This window comes from Colobus angolensis, unplaced genomic scaffold (genome assembly GCF_000951035.1).
Source record: "Colobus angolensis palliatus isolate OR3802 unplaced genomic scaffold, Cang.pa_1.0 Scaffold36, whole genome shotgun sequence".
Lineage (NCBI taxonomy): Eukaryota > Metazoa > Chordata > Mammalia > Primates > Cercopithecidae > Colobus > Colobus angolensis.
The window spans coordinates 5,335,771-5,351,983 of NW_012116932.1; the positions used below are offsets into that span (position 1 = coordinate 5,335,771).

At 44.3% G+C, this 16,213-nt stretch overlaps 2 pseudogenes; one reads left to right on the top strand and one right to left on the bottom strand.

Moving 5' to 3' along the window:
* Positions 1-53: 53 nt before the first annotated feature.
* LOC105519881 lies at positions 54-11,490 on the bottom strand (annotated as a pseudogene).
* A 3,356-nt stretch (positions 11,491-14,846) lies between these two features.
* On the top strand, positions 14,847-15,917 carry LOC105519882 (annotated as a pseudogene).
* Positions 15,918-16,213: the final 296 nt, after the last annotated feature.

A 16,213-nucleotide genomic window follows, 5' to 3' on the forward strand; every position in this document is an offset into this window, starting at 1 on the left:
TGTCTTGATGCCCACAATCCACGCTTGTGAGAAGGAGCTGGGTGACACAGAAGTCACCTAAGACAAGAGGAGAGGAAAGTTCCACCCATTGGATGTCTGTGTTTAAAACTAGATCCAAGAGCCAGGCTCAAAACAATCTAAGTGCAGGAATGTCATGTTTCAGCCTGTACAAATTGCAGAAACAAAAATATATAGAGGTTGCCTGGGAGGGAGACCAGTGGAACTTTATGACCTTCAGGGTGGAGTACTCATAGGCTGCATCCAGAGCAGAGCAGGCGAGCTGTTCCTCCAATGAGCACAAGATGCTCCTATAAGGCTGGTGGCAGTCAGACAGGTTATGTTCAATCGAAGGAGTCAAGTAACCTTCATCCAGTGAGTCTTCTGAAACATCCCACTCTTCTACCTCCAGAAACTGCCTGCTGAGCCTGGAGGGTGGAGAAGACTGAAGATAAACACCAGAGGGAACCAAAACCACAGTGCCCAGCTGACTAAAAGGAGGCCTCCAGGAAAGGCCAGAGAAAGGAAAGGGCAGGCCCCTCAGAGAAACAGAAAAATCCTTCCCCATATGGGGCAGAAGAGAGAGAGCAGCAGAGGCTCGGTGCACTGGGCAGACAATGAGCTGAGGACGAATGAGATGGAATGATCCCTGTACGAAATGGCCATGACACACAGTGCACACGGAGGGACATCAAGGTGCATTCAGCACTTTTGCATAAATTGTGTTGAAAGCAGCATGCAGCGGCAACATGAACACGGGCTCTTGAGTCTTCCTAGAATCTTAGAGATATTGTATCTTCACCATCTCTTTTTCTCAATATTGTAGCATGATATGAAGTTTTTCATTCACTTTCATGCTGTCATATACTTGCACACATGGTAACACCAAGACACAGCCATCAGATGTGCATCTCCAATTCACATTAAGCAATAAAAATAGAAAAGTGGACTGCAGAAAACATCTGTGATAGATCAGTTCAACTGAGTCAACTGAAGACAGGTTAGTACAATTGAGAAGAATCAATAAGAGGGGATAATATAAATACAGTATACAATGAAAACAGGCAAAGCTAATAACATAAATATTTCATAATTGGCCGAACAGATGGAACAAACATTCAGCACATTCTGTTTTTTCCTGCATCTGGAGTCTCCAGATGTCCACACTGAATTAACTGTCTGCAATTCCTTAGAGTTACCTGGGGCATGATGGGTCTTGGACCTCCTCTTTGTTATGTTTAAGTTCTGTAAATAATTTCAGACAGGGAAAGACAAATTAAGCAGATTCTCCTACACCCATGAATAATCCACCATCCAATCCTAACACAGAGCCATCAGTCTCCTCAGTGTGAGAACAGGACACTGTGAGAGAAATATTTCGGGAGGCCTGAGGTCCTGTCATGATAGAAATGTCTTGGGTTTCCCTGAGCCTAGGGGTGAAATCTCCCTATTCTTGTAGATCATTATCTCAATATGATCTGTCCTGAGACTGTGCAAACAGGTAAGCAATATTCTTCATACCAATTCAAAGCAAATACCCCCAGATGTTTTCTAGAAAGGAAACTGCAATATTTAGCCTTCTCTCATCAAATACCCAGATTGTTCACAGCTTAGAGCATTTTAAACACTGAAATTGGAAGGGTGGAGGGAATCTACAGACCCCTGAATCAAAATTAATCTCTGAAGCTACACGGTAACATTGGCTATTTGGGCACCTAGGAGTGACAGTGCTCAGTCTTGCTTCCAGAAACATGCCAGCAAGACAATGGCCTGCTTAGCTACAACAAGCCAACATCAAAGACAGAGAATGGGCCTGGGTTCAATGAAACCTTGGTGCCATCTTCCACAGAAAGGTAGACAAAGATGCCACTGACCTTGGGTAGTCATAGAACTTCAAGGGACATGGTTGGGAAAAGAAATTTATAAGGAACACAATAATAGCTGGCAAGACAAATTTTATTCAAATTAAGACATCTCACAGACACCTCTTGGATATATGCTGCACAGGTTGGTGTGAATTTGTCACATCTGTCTTGGGTCCAATATCCTGACAGTGGGCCCAAGATGACACAGGCATGGCCTGAGACAAGGAAGAGAGCAGAGCTCACTGACCCAACCCATGTCAGTGTTTCAAATTCAGCTCTAGAATCTGATTCAAAACAACTCATGTCTATGATTCCTGGGCACATTGATGACTCTCTAAGCCCACGCTGGGGCTCAGGGTGCAAGGCTTATGAGGTCTACCTGATACATCATTTGGATGTTTATCACATTCACAGTGGAGCACTCCTCCCTCATCAGGAGCCAAGCGGACTTGCTGGTCCTCAAATGAGTACAAGGTGCTTCTGTAAGTAAGACAGATGGGAGCCAGACAGGTCAGCAGGAATCAAAGGAGTCAAACAACATCCATCCCATAACTTTCAGGGGACTTCCTGCTCTGCCACCTGTGGCATCTCCCTGCTGAGACTCATGGGGTAGGTTAGACTGAAGGTCTGAGGTTAATTCAAGGGGACCAGGACCATAGACTCCTAGATGGATTTGATGGAAGGCATAAGGCAACGGTTGCAGAAAGCAAAGGGGCTGACCCAATAAAAGGTACAAATTATTCTCTTCATGGTGGGACAGACTGTGGCTGCCATCAGATGTTGAGAGAGAGAGAAAGAGAGAGACAGAGATAGCATGTGTTCGGTGAATTGCCCAGATTAGAAACTCATGGGAAAAGAGAAACAAAACTCTCATATTTTGACATAATGTGGAGTTGATTTTGTTTTTTTTCAAGTTTCTTCTCTTGTGTTCAAATACTTGCCAGCATGCTGACACCAAACAGTTATCTCACCCTGGATTTAACCACATGGAAGAGGACAGGTGATATCAGGAAATCCATGAGTTTGGTGAGTTCACTTGGGTCAACTGATTGTAGATTACTGTGCTTGAGAGAGATTAAGCAGTTGAAACCAGGCTGAGGCAGGAGGATCACTTGAGCGAGGGAGGTCGAAGCTGCAGTGAACCATGATTGCACCACTGCACTCTACCTGGATGACTGAGTGAGACGCTGTCAAAAAAAGAAAGAAAGAAAGAAATTGAAATCTATATGAGTACCACAGTAATAGAAAAAAAACAAAAACATTGTTCAAAAGAATAATTCGTACATGACCAAATGGATAAAATACTTCTATTTGGCCAGGCATGGTAGCTTATGCCTGTAATCACAGCATTTTGAGAGGCCAAGGTGGGCAGATCACAAGGTCAGATTGAGACCATTTTGGCCAACATGGTGAAACCCCGTCTCTACTAAAAATATAAAAAATTAGCCAGGCATGGTGGCAGGCACCTGTAATCCCAGCTACTTGGGAGGCTGAGGCAAGAGAATCACTTGAACCTGGGAGGCGGAGGTTGCAGGGAGCTGAGATCCGGCCAATGCACTCCAGCCTGGGTGACAGAGCGAGACTCCATCTCAAAAAATAAAAGAATAAAAAAACTTCTATTCATCATTTCCTATTTTTCACTGGGTCTTCGGTCTCCAGATGTCACTACTGAACTAACATCCCACAAATCAGAGTTACCTGGGAGACACTGGCTGTTTCCTTTCCTCTTCTTCATTATCATTTTGATTTTCTGCAAATAAGCGGGTCACGTTAAGCAAATTATACTCCACACATGACCAAATCAGTGTCCAATCACAGCACAAGGACATAAACATTCTCAGCATCAGAATATGGTATTCTCACAGAAAGTGTCTAGGATGCCCTAGGTTAAGTCTTAAGAGAAGTAGATGGGCCTGCTTTCCAGGTCCGTGGGGCTGAATCTTCCTCTTCTGGTACATCATAATTCCATATCCTCTGACCTAAGCCTGTTAAAGAGTTAAACAAAACTTTTTCCCCAAGATCTTAGAAACTGGCCTAATTTCTAGAAGTGTTGCTGTGATACTGTCTTGTCTCATCAGATGTCATTATTGTTGAATATTTAGAGGAGTTTACACACAAGACTGAACTGATGGATATATTCTAAAAACCCTTGCATAAAAGAGATTCTGCGATGTTACACAGAAACACTGCCCATGAGTAGAGTGGAGAACTCAGGGCCCAGCCTTGCTTTATGGAAACTTGTAAGCAAGGTAAAGATAGAAGTGTTTATGTCCTGGTTTCGAGGTAACTGCTAAGCTAACATAAGCCCACTTAAAGGAGATAGAGACTGGGCCTGAGAGCAGTGAACCCAGGGTAACAACATCCCCAAATCTATAGGAAAGGCTGCCAATGGTCTTGAATAGGCATAGAAACTCCATGGACATTGTTCAAGGTCACAGATTACATCACTGCAGGGGACAAGAGGCATTGGATCCAAGATAGGAGGTCTGACAGGTGCCTCCTGTATACCTCCTATACACAGGTGGGTATGAGTTTATCACACCTGTGTGGGCCCAATAACCTGATACTGGGGCCAGGGAGACTAAAGTATGACATGGGCTGAGGAGGAGAGGGAAGCCCCTGAGCCACCTGATATTTGTGTTTAATATTTAATCCTACTTCCTGATTCAAACCAATATGTATCTATAGGCCCTGTCCTCAGAGTTGACCTTTCTCAGCCTAGGCAGAAGTACAAAAGGACAAATAATATACAGGCTACCTGGGAGAATGTTTAGCACTTCCTCTTCCCCTTTGTAATGTGAAGATTCACTGCCTACATCCAGAGCAGAGTCAACTTTCTCTTCCTCAGGTGTGATTTTGGCACACCTCTGAGGCAGGTGAGAGTCGGAAGGGTCACAGCAAATTGAACAAGTGGCAGAATATTCCTCCAGTGAATTCTGAGGGACTTCCTTTTCTTCAGCTTCCTGTACCTCCCTGATGAGCCAGGTGGGTTAGAGATGACAGAGGTGACAGAAGATTAAACCAAGAGGGATTGGACCCCAGGGAGTTTTAGAGGGTTTTGACAGGAGGCATAAGAGAGTGGTCCTGGCTGGGCGCAGTGGCTCACACCTGTAATCCCAGCACTTTGGAAGGTTGAGGCAGGTGGATCATGAAGTCAGGAGATCGAGACCATCCTGGCTAACATGGTGAAACCTCATCTCTACTAAAAATACAAAAAATTAGCCGGGTGTGGTGGCGAGTGCCTGTAGTCCCAGCTACTTGGAAGGCTGAGGCAGGAGAATGGCATGAACCCGGGAGGCGGAGGTTGCAGTGAACTGAGATCACGCCACTGCACTCCAGCCTAGGCAACAGAGCAAGACTGCGTCCAAAAAAAAAAGAGTTGTCCCAGAAAGCAAGGAGTGGTTCCCCTTTAGAGGGAACAGGCAATCCTTCCTCTGTCTGCAACAGAGTGTGGCTGCCATGGGGGCCAGAGAAGAAGAGAGCAGCTGGTGCTCTTTGCACTGGGCAGACAGGATCTGAGGAGGGAGGAGACTCAGCTATCCCCGTATGGTGCAGATGTGATATACAGCACACACGGAGAACCCTAACAGCTGCTACACCATGTGGCTAAGTTGGGTTGAATTTAACATACTCTTACCAAGGGAATACAGGCTGAGCCACTCCAAAGATTGTGTTCCTTCTAGGTCTTCTTCTTCTAATATTCTAATATTGTGAAATAAAAAGTGAGTACTTTTGGTCTAGGTACTTTTCTTGGTGTGCAACTTTGCTAGTTACTTCCTAAATCCTTTCCTTGTTAACTCTTTGCTATTTATCTTACCTAACAAGAACCTAAATGACAACTGCGTAGGAAGCAAATAAACATCTTCTTCTAGTTTTCTTTTTCTTTTTTTTTTTTGAGACAGAGTCCCACTCTATTGCCCAGGCTGGAGTGCAGCGGGATCTCAACTCACTGCAAGCTCCGCCCCCCAGGTTCATGCCATTCTCCTGCCTCAGCCTACCAAGTAGCTGGGACTACAGGCACCCGCCACCATGCCCGACTAATTTTTTGTATTTTTAGTAGAGACGGGGTTTCACCATGTTAGCCAGGATGGTCTCGATCTCCTGACCTCATGATCCACCCACCTCGGCCTCCTAAAGTGCTGGGATTACAGGCGTAGGCCATGGCACCTAGCCTTTCTTCTAGTTTTCATTGCAGAAAAGAACAGTTCTAGTCAGTGTGTGCAGGAAATCCCTAAGGCTTGTAAGTTTGCCTCAGGTTATGCTTACAGGTACCACAAAGAAAACAGACAACCATGTTAACAGGGCTATTTTATTATTGAATGAGTGCGCTAAATTACTACAATCTGCAGTTTTGTTCGTCCTTGCATCTGGAATCCATGACTACTTTCACCTCCCTTGTGTTCTTTCTGAGGCCTTTTCTATATTTTACCTACCCATTACCAGCTCCTGATTGTTCATTGTTACCTGGGGGCAAGTGGTTCTCCGACTTTTTCAACCTTCTCATCTTTAACATTTTCATCCTCAACTTCATCATTTTCTGAAAACTAATGCAGTAGTGTCCATTTGAATATTTCCCACTTCACCCACTGCAAACACAGTGAGCCATATGACCACAGAGACATGAACATCTATGTACAAGTCAGTGTAGCACTGAAAGCTCTCATGTTTTGTCTTTACCTCTCATGTTTTCTGCCCTGGTGTGGTTTCATGATCTATCAGACAATGTGTTTCTGATCTGGAGAGTCACCATTATGACATGGGCCAAAATTAAAAATACCTTTTCCCCCCGTATCACTGGAGGCTTGGCCCAGCTTCTCTCTGGACTTTGGCAGCTGTCTCCCCCATCTGGACACAAATCTGATTCCCGGGAACAGTCTCTTTGTCCCCTCACAGCTCTCACTAAAACCTGTTTCTTTCTTTTAGGAGAGGACAACCAACCCTGTCCCCCACCCTTCCATTCATTAGGAAACTTCACAGACCCAAGTGGCTTCTGCTGTGTTGTCCCAGGAAATTCTCTCTACCGAGAGTGTTCCAGTCTTAACAACTTTCCTAACACCACGTGCTACTACATCAACTACCTTATCTAACATCACACAGTGAGGGACTTTGTCTTATTTTGAAATACACTCATGTGTGTTCCCACATTTGAATGCTAGATCTACCATGCAAGAGACAATTTGTCCCCATTTCCAGTTAGACACAGACATCCAGGAAGGATAAATTGCTGGCCCACAGTTACTAAGACAGTGCTGAGAATAGAGTCTGGGAACTTCCATTCTCAGTCCAGGGCTCTCTTCACTCTAACAAGCTGCCTCCTGTCACATCCTCCTTCCTGTCCTTTAAAACTTGATGGATGCTGCCTCTTGGTCCAAAGACCAGTTCCATCACGGAGGAAGGAGGCTTTTGCCATACTGTGACTTCCAACCCCTGGCTTTCACATCTCTCTTCCTACACAAGAAGTCCTGGTCATGTCATGGCACTAACGTTTAGTGGAAAGAAAGACCACTAATAAAATTGTCATTATGCAGGTGTGGAGGTCTGGAGTCTTCTCATAAGCCTAGGACTCTGCGTCATCAGGGCCCGTGACTACCTTACCTGGGCTGAGCTTGCGGACAAGGCACTCTGCCAGCCTGCGCCCCTCAGCCAGCTGCTCTCGGAGGTCCTGCCCCTGGTGGTTGTCAGGGTCATCATCAGTGAGAAGGGCCTTGAGATGCTGACTGAGTAAGAGGGAGGCCTCTCTCCCTTCCCGTAACTTCTTCCTCAACTGGGTCAGCTCTAGTGCCTGAGAGTGAACTAGGGCTTTGTATCACCTAAGGTAGGATAGCAGAGAAAATATAAGAGTGGAGAGGGATCAGTGATCAGTTCAAAGAATTGCAACAAAGATTTTTGTGAGAATATCCTCAAAGAGCCCTCCAAGCAGATTTTTAGCACGTTTGGTGAAATGCTTCTGACAAAGGGGGAAAAAAATTTTTAATAAAAGGCTTCGTCTGTATTAGAGTGCTCCTATAGGATTCCTCAGCATCCCATTCATCCCTTTCCTCTGTAAATAAAACTGTCTTCCCAAATTTGTTTCAGAAAGATGCCCCTTTAGTTTCTCACTTTGGTCGCGGACATTTCCATGTAAAAATGCACATAGTACATTACGCAGTGACTGGACACAAAGCCACACATAGAAATAACCTCAGGTACAGCTGAGGTTATTCAGAAAGATGAAAGAATGCAAGAATGACAGGGTCAAGAAGATAACATTCTTTGAATGAAATAATGTGAAGCCAGCAAGTCAGGAGGTGATTCTAGGGATAAAGAAAACATGGTATTTATTTACAATGGAGTACTATACAGCCATAAAAAAGAATGTTATTTTTTCACTTGCTGCAGCATAGATGGAACTGGAGGTCATTGTGTGAAGTAAAATTATCTTGTTACAGAAAGACAAACATCACATGTTCTCACTTATTTGTGGGATCTCAAAATCAAAACAATTGAACTCATGGTGATAGAGAGTAGAAGGATCGTTACCAGGGTGGGGAAGTGTAGTGGGGTTGAGGGTATGAGGATGGTTAATGGATACAAAAAAAATAGAATGAATAAGACCTAGTATTTGATAGCACAGAACTGTGGCTATAGCTAATAATTTAATTGTACATTTAAAAATAATTAAAAGAATATAATTGGATTCTTTGTAACATAAACAACAAATGCTTGAAGGGATAGATTCCTAATTTTACACGATGTTATTATAACCCATTGCATCTCATGCACCCCACAAATAAATGCACCTACTAGGTACCCACAAACATTGAAATAAAACATTTAAAAAGAGAAAATGTAGTGGTAATTACACAATATTTTGAATGTACTAAATGCTTCCGAGTTGTTCACTTTCCTTTGGTTAATTTTGTGGTATGTAAGTTTTGCCTTGATAATGACTTGTTTCGAGTCACAATTGTAGCCCGTAATTTACTAGTATTGTTGTTCTCTAATTGTTGTATACATGTTTGCACGACATGTGCCTGCTATGTAAATTCCTGCCCTTCTCCTGGCCCGGATTAGCTCTTATTTCTCCAGCTGAGCTGCCTCCCTTCAGAGACTCACACACCTTCCACCTGCCTGCCCCACCACACAGAGCCTCCCTCACCTGAGCACCTCAGCTTGTGTCGACTTCTCTGCCAGCTTCTCCTCCTTGAACTGCATCTTCTCCCCCAGCACAGATTCTGTGATGTCTTTGTGCTCCTCACATTCTGAGAAAAGACACACCTGTCTCGGTGGGAGGCTGGACATGTTGCTGCCTACAGGGGAGGAGTCAGGATCCACCCCAAGGACACAAGGATCCCCGGTACCAGGCTCTCAGCAGCACTTGATGCTGTCACTTACAGGTACCACAGTGTCTGGCAGGAGCAGCCTCCTCTTTAGGTTTCTTTAAAGCAGATGCTCTGTGCTACCATCGCTTCTCCTAGTGCAGCCAGCAAGAGCTTTGCCTTTTGGGCCTCAACAGAAGCGCCACATCTTTACCAACCTTCCAAATACAAGGCAGCTGATACGCCCCAATTTATGGATGAGGAAAGAGAAACTCAAAGGCACATAAAACAACTAGAAAATATGACTCAACTGGAATGAGGCATAGTCAGAATTCACATCCACTAAGGTGTGACTCTGAATCCCAGGCCACTTTGCCAAGCCTTGCAATCTCTCCTGTAAAACACTGAGCTGGAACATAAAGCAGTGATCTACTGTACCCTCGGGAAGGCCTCTAGAACTATGGGACTGATAGTTCTCTTGTATTGGAAATTTAAAGCACAAATATTGCCAAGATTTTTAAAAAATCATATCTGAATACAATTAAGTGCAATGTGAGGCCTGAGACCATAAGTCCCTGAAGGAAATATGCCCAAATGCTAACAAAATATCTGCTAAATTAGGAATAGTAGAATGAAGAAGTAATAAATAGGTTTTGCTCTGTGCCAAGAACTGTTCTAGGGGATTTGAAAGAACAAGGTCCTGTACTTTATTGCAGCAATTTACAGAGGTAGGAATTACAGGACCCTATTAACAGATCAGGAGACTGAGGCAAAGAGAAGATAAACAACTTGGACTGGAGCCCAGGAGACTGGCTCAGGGTCCCTCTTCTCCACACTGCACTGTTACCTCAGCAGAGTCTTGGGCACTGTCTTTCTTCCTCGTTAGGAATAAGAGTCTCTGCTTCAGGAAGCAGGACTTCCCTCTCAGCAGGGTCGTCCCTGCTCCTGATGCTGTCACTTACGGATACCACAGGTTCTATTCAGAGCAGACTCCTCGTTAAGGTCCTGGAAAGTAGGGACTATGAACTATCAGCATCTTTCTCCCAGTGTGGACACCACAGGGCTTTGCCTAATGGGCCTCAACAGATGCTTAAATTCTGCAAGATTTTAAATGGTACACAAAGGATCCTGGTAAAAAATGGTTCAGCTTGTTGCTGAGAAAATCAGGCAGTTTTATGCTTGCATCAGGCATCAATAACTGAGATTTTAACTCTAATCCCACCCTACACCCCACTTCAAATATAGAAAAGTTGCTAAACACTTTGTGTCCAGTTTTTCAATTCTCAGGAAAATGTGGTTTTATAAAATACCCACTTCTGCCTTTCTGGGAGTAGGGGAAGGATGAAGTTTATTTTGATGAAGAGAAGAGAGGAATCGGGTCTAAAGAGTATTTAGTTTCTTAGAGAGAAGACAGTGATCATTCATCACTTTGGTGATAGTGAACCTATGGAACTTACTGTATTTCTGTAACTGGTTGGCCAGACAGTAAGCACAGCTTCAGAGACAAGAAATTTCTCTTTGAGGTCTTGGAACTGCTGTTTGCTCATTTTCAGCTGTGAGCGCAATTCCTGGTTGATTTCTAGGATGTTCATTTCTGCTCTCTCATTGTACAAAGGACTGACAGATTGTGCTATGCTGATGTTTGTGGCAGAAGAGGTAGAGCCAGGGACCGGGAGAAGAAACCCAAACACAAGATGGGTTAAAAACTAGTGAAATCATGAGGTCAGGAGTTCAAGACCAGCCTGACCAATATGGTGAAACCCCATCTCTACTAAAAATACAAAAATTAGCTGGGCATGGTGGTGCATGCCTGTAATCCCAGCTACTTGGGAGTGTGAGGCAGGAGAATCGCTTGAACCCGGAAGGCAGAGGTTGCAGTGAGCCAGGAGCATGCCACCAGACTCCAGCCTGGGTGACAGAGCAAGACTCTGTCTCAAAAACAACAGCAACAACAAACCTAGTGAAATCAAACAGGTTTAGTGAGGACTGAGATTAACTGTCTTGAAATAACGGAAATTCTTAACTTACTGTTCAGGAAAACTTGATCAACACCCAACACCTCAAAGTCCTTAACTGCCAAAAACAAAGTTTAAGGTGCCAGAGCTTGGAGCAGAAGGCACTGCCTGTAGCTCAGACTCTGAAGGGAGTGAGGGAAGTAGTGTCCATTGGGTCAGGTAATGGTCTACTGTCACTATAAGAGAATTAGAAGGTGGGATGTCATGGAATCTTGGAGCCCCTGCCTTCCACTTGCCTAGGCCATGCTGAAACACAAGGCCTCCTGATCTCCCCTGAGGGTCACCACCGATGGGGACACCACCCTCAGCTGTCATTCTGGGTATTTGTGTACCCTTGTGACAATACCACAGACCTATCTCTTTCACAATAAATCTAAGCATATTTCTCATTGTTCATCCCTTACATGTATAAAATCATCAAGGCAGAAATAATTTCTCAACAGGTTTTATTTTCAATGGTTATGCTGAAGTTACCCACCTTCTCTTTAAGTAAAAAACAGATCTGAAGGCTTTGCTACAAGTGAAAGATGTGGAACTTTTAGACTGCCATGATGTGCTTTTCTGGGTCTTCTGCAGTTTTCTCTGTATCCTCTAAAATATGTAGGACCAAAAGCAGAATATAATACTGCGTGAGTGAATAATTCATTTTCAAAATGTTTTCTATCTCAGTATTCTTCTTGTGGCATCCCATTATTACATTGATTTCTATTACTGGGTTAGCATGTTGGCTTTTCATTACACTTAAGACCACATTGATATCCCTACTGCTGAAGCTCTTCCCCTCTCTATGGGTTGGTTTGTTTTTTAATGTCTCTAAACACTCCATTTCATACTTGTCAGTTATGGATGTCATTCTAGTACCACAAGAGCTCTTTTCAAGTGATCAAAATCATTTCCATATATCTCCTGAAAATATGAAGTGACCACCTATCTTGGGAAGTTTTGTAAACCTGAGGCTATTTTGTTGTTTTCATTTCAGTCCCCCATATATTAAACAGAACAGGCCCACGAGTGGTTTTTATGGAATATTGCTTGTTAGATGTTTTTATAAGTTGGCCTGACACCACTGACTTGTGGTTGTCTTCCACTGAAAGAACATGGTGAGATCAAGGTCATGGTCAGGGGTGGGGCTGCTGATCTGCAGGGTCCATTTGCATTAGAAGGTGAGGTTGAGTTAATAGGGACAAGCAGGGGAGAGTGATCCTCTGTATCACCTCCTCAGTTTCCCAGTTTCAGTCCCCACCCAGGTTTTGTGAGCCTGAGACTTGGGAGATGGCTATCCTCAGTGGCCCATAGCCTGGGCCAGTGGGTGAGGAACATGCATCCCTCTCATACATTTGTCCTGGTAGGGCTTACCCCCAACACTTGGCAGTGGCAGCCCACACTTAGATTATGCACCACCCCCACCACAGCTACAAGAACCTCCACCCAGCTGGCAACCAAGCCCCAGTGGCAACTTGTGCCTAGTTCACGTCCCAGTCTCCATATTCCAGTGGTACTTCCTGGCACCAGCAGCTGTAGCCCATGCCTCACTTCTTAGTCCTGGCCATAGGAGCATTCTCAGCTCATTCTGCAGTCCCAACAATGATAGCCCAAATTTCCATAATGCTTCTGTCCTGATGCCACTGGGCCCCAGGACAGCATGCAGTTTCCCAAAGTCTGTGTTTGAAAATGGCACCTTGCTGTAGCTGCTTAGTTTTCAGGAAGGGCATGGGACCCAGTTCGAACTCTCTCCCTGGGGCAGTTCGGTCCCATGGTCTCACAGCAGCTGCCTATGTTAGTTTCAGGGGTTGGCAGGGTTGAGGGTTGTCCTGTGGCTGGGATTGCAAGATTCCACAGAGGAGATGTGGGTTGCTCCATCTCTCACTTACCTGTGTTGGGAAGTCACTCCTGGCTCCCAGCTGATCCTGACCAGCAGGCGGTGTCTCTCCTTTCTCCTTCTCCACATTTGGTGTTTCCTGTCACTTCTCTGTTGAATTCCAGCAAATACTCTTGGGTAATGTATTTGAAGTGTCACTGTCTATACACTATTTTGTTCTTCTAAGTGGGGGAGGCAGGAATGAAATGCTTCTAGTCAGTCATCTTGAAGCCTTTAGTCAAGGATTTTTAAATTTTTTTTTTCTAGGTATCACAGTAATTTTAGAGCTACAGTAGTAATAATAAATTTAAGATTCAGAATACATGCCAGCTCATCATCAACCCTCTAGCTGAGGATTTTTAAAAAGCCATTGGCCAGGTGAGGTGGCTCACACCTGTAATCTCAGCACTTTGGGAGGCCGAGGTGGGCAGATCACGAGGTCAGGAGTTCGAAACCAGTCTGACCAACATGGTGAAATCCCCTCTCTGCTAAAAATACAAAAATTAGCCAGGTATGGGGGCATGCACCTGTAATCCCAGCTACTCAGGAGGCTGAGGCAGGAGAATCGCTTGAACCAGGAGGCAGAGGCTGCAGTGAGCGGAGATTGCGCCATTGCACTCCAGCCTGGGCGATAGAATGAGACTCCATCTAAAAAAAAAAGAAAAAAGCCATTATAAATATGGACTTCTAGAGACATGCAATATCATTTTTTAAAAAGACTAAATGGAAGGAACTGACAGCAGATTAGACATTAAAGAAAAATGAGATCCATGAAATTGAAAACATAGCAATAGGAACTGGCCAAAATAAAATACAAGGAGAAAACACTGGAAAAAAGTGAACAGAGACCCTCCCTGTGATCTGTGGGAAAATATAAACTTGTCTAACACAGGTATAGCCAACATTCTGAGGAATAGAGAAAAAAATTTCTCTATAAAATGTTAGAAATTTAGAAATTTAGAAAAATTTAGAAATTTTAGAAATTGTAGAAATAATGGCCAACATTTTCCCAACTTTGATGAAATTATAACCCCACAGATCCAAAAGCTCAGTTAAACACTATGGTCTTAAATGCACATAATGATCAAATCACTGAATATCAATGATAAAAAGAAAATCATAAAAGCAGCCAGAGGAAAAAGACATATTAATTATGTGGGAAAGAAAAAGGATAAAATTAACAGAAGACAGAAACTTATCAGAAATTATGCAAATTGTAACAAAATTGAACAGTGCCTTTAAATACTGAAAGAAAAAACAAAACTGTCAACCTAGAATTCTACATGCTAGAATTTGAAAAAGAAAATATCTTTCAAAAATGAAGGCAAAATAGACTTTTTGCAGACAAAGAAAAGCCAAAATAATTCAGTGCCAGCAGAACTTCACTACAAAAAAATGTTAAAAGAAGTCCTTCAGGCCAGGCACGGTGGCTCACCCCTGTAATCCCAGCACTTCCGGAGGCCAAGGATCACCTGTCAGGAGTTTGAGATCAGGCTGGCCAACATGGCAAAACCCTGTCTCTACTAAAAATATAAAAATTAGCCGGACATGGTGGTGTGCGCCTGTAATTCCAGCTACTCGGGAGGCTGAGGCAGGAGGATCGTTTGAACTTGGGAGGCAGAAGTTGCAGTGAGCCAAGAACGTGCCACTGCACTCAAGCCTGGGCAACAGAGCAAGACTCCATCTCACCTGACGACCCCGCCCAGGCCTCGGATCTGATCACATAGGACAGTATGCACTTTAATATCCTGAAGAGGCACAAAATGTTCAAGTGATGTTTAGAAACAACTTGGGACGGTGCGTCAGTGAAATCATGCAGCCATCAGGACACAGGCTCCGGGACATGGAGCATCATCCTCTCCTGGCTGAAAATGACAATGATGACTCTTCGTCATCCTCCTCTCAGGTTGATGTGGCAGACAGGGTCTGGTTCATCCATGATGGCTGTGGCATGATCTGTGCTGATGTGACATGGCTTCTGGTCATCTATGCAGACAGACTGCATGGTGACTTTCATCACGTTGCTGGCTTCTAAAGCCTTCTGGTACTCTGTGGTCAATGGGATCATCTTTAACTACTTGGCTGCATTTGCCCTGTTGTCCCACCTGAGAACCATGCTCACTGACCCCGGGGCAGTACCCAGAGGAAATGCTACAAAAGAATACATGGAGAGTTTGCAGCTGAAGCCCAGGAAAGTGATCTACAAGTGCCCCCAAGTGCTGCTATGTCAAACCAGAGCTCGCCCACCACAGCAGTATTTGCAAAAGACATGTTAGGAAAATGGATCATCACTGCCTGTGGGTGAACAATTGTGTAGGAGAAAAGAATCAAAGATGTTTTGAGCTCTTCACTATGTATATAGCTCTGCCTTCAGTCCATGCCCTGATTCTCTGTGGATTTCAGTTTATCACCTGTGTCTAAGCAGTGGACTGAATGCAGTGATTTTTCACCTCCATTCACTGTAATCCTGTTGACCTTCCTGTGCCTGGAGCGTCTTCTGTTTTTCACTTTCACTACAGTTACATTTGGCACCCAAATCCACTCCATATGCAATGATGAGAGGGAGATCCAGTGATTGAAAAGCGAGAAGCCCACATGGGAGTGGAGGCTGCCCAGGAAGGGATGAAATCAGTCCTTAGGGACCCTGTTACTCCCCTGGATGAATCCCTTTGTCAGCTTCTGTTTTAGGCGACTGCCCAGGAGACCCAGAAAAGGCAGTCTGGAGTTCTCAGTGTGCGGCCTGGCTCATCAGGCTGGAACTTACTTGCTCACAGACTTCCACTTATTTATTTGGGGTCTGATGGGTATCGACAGCTCATCTGTGACCAACAGGACAACTGGAACCTACACAAACCAATTGCTTGCAGCAAGCAGAGTTTTATAAATATTTATAGTCACAGATGGCAGAGTCTCCACACCAGAAGAGGCTCTCCTCAGTCCCCACCTGTACAACCATGGATAGGTGATAAAATAGGATCGTTGAGCTGGGCGCGGTGGCTAACGCCTGTAATTCCAGCACTCTGGGAGGCTGAGGTGGGTGGATCACCTGAGGTCAGGAGTTTGAGACCACTCTGGCCAACATGGTAAAATCCCATCTCTACTAAAAATCAAAAAAAAAAAAAAGCCGGGTGTGGTGGTGCACACCTGTAGTCCCAGCTACTTGGGAAGCTGAGGCAGGAG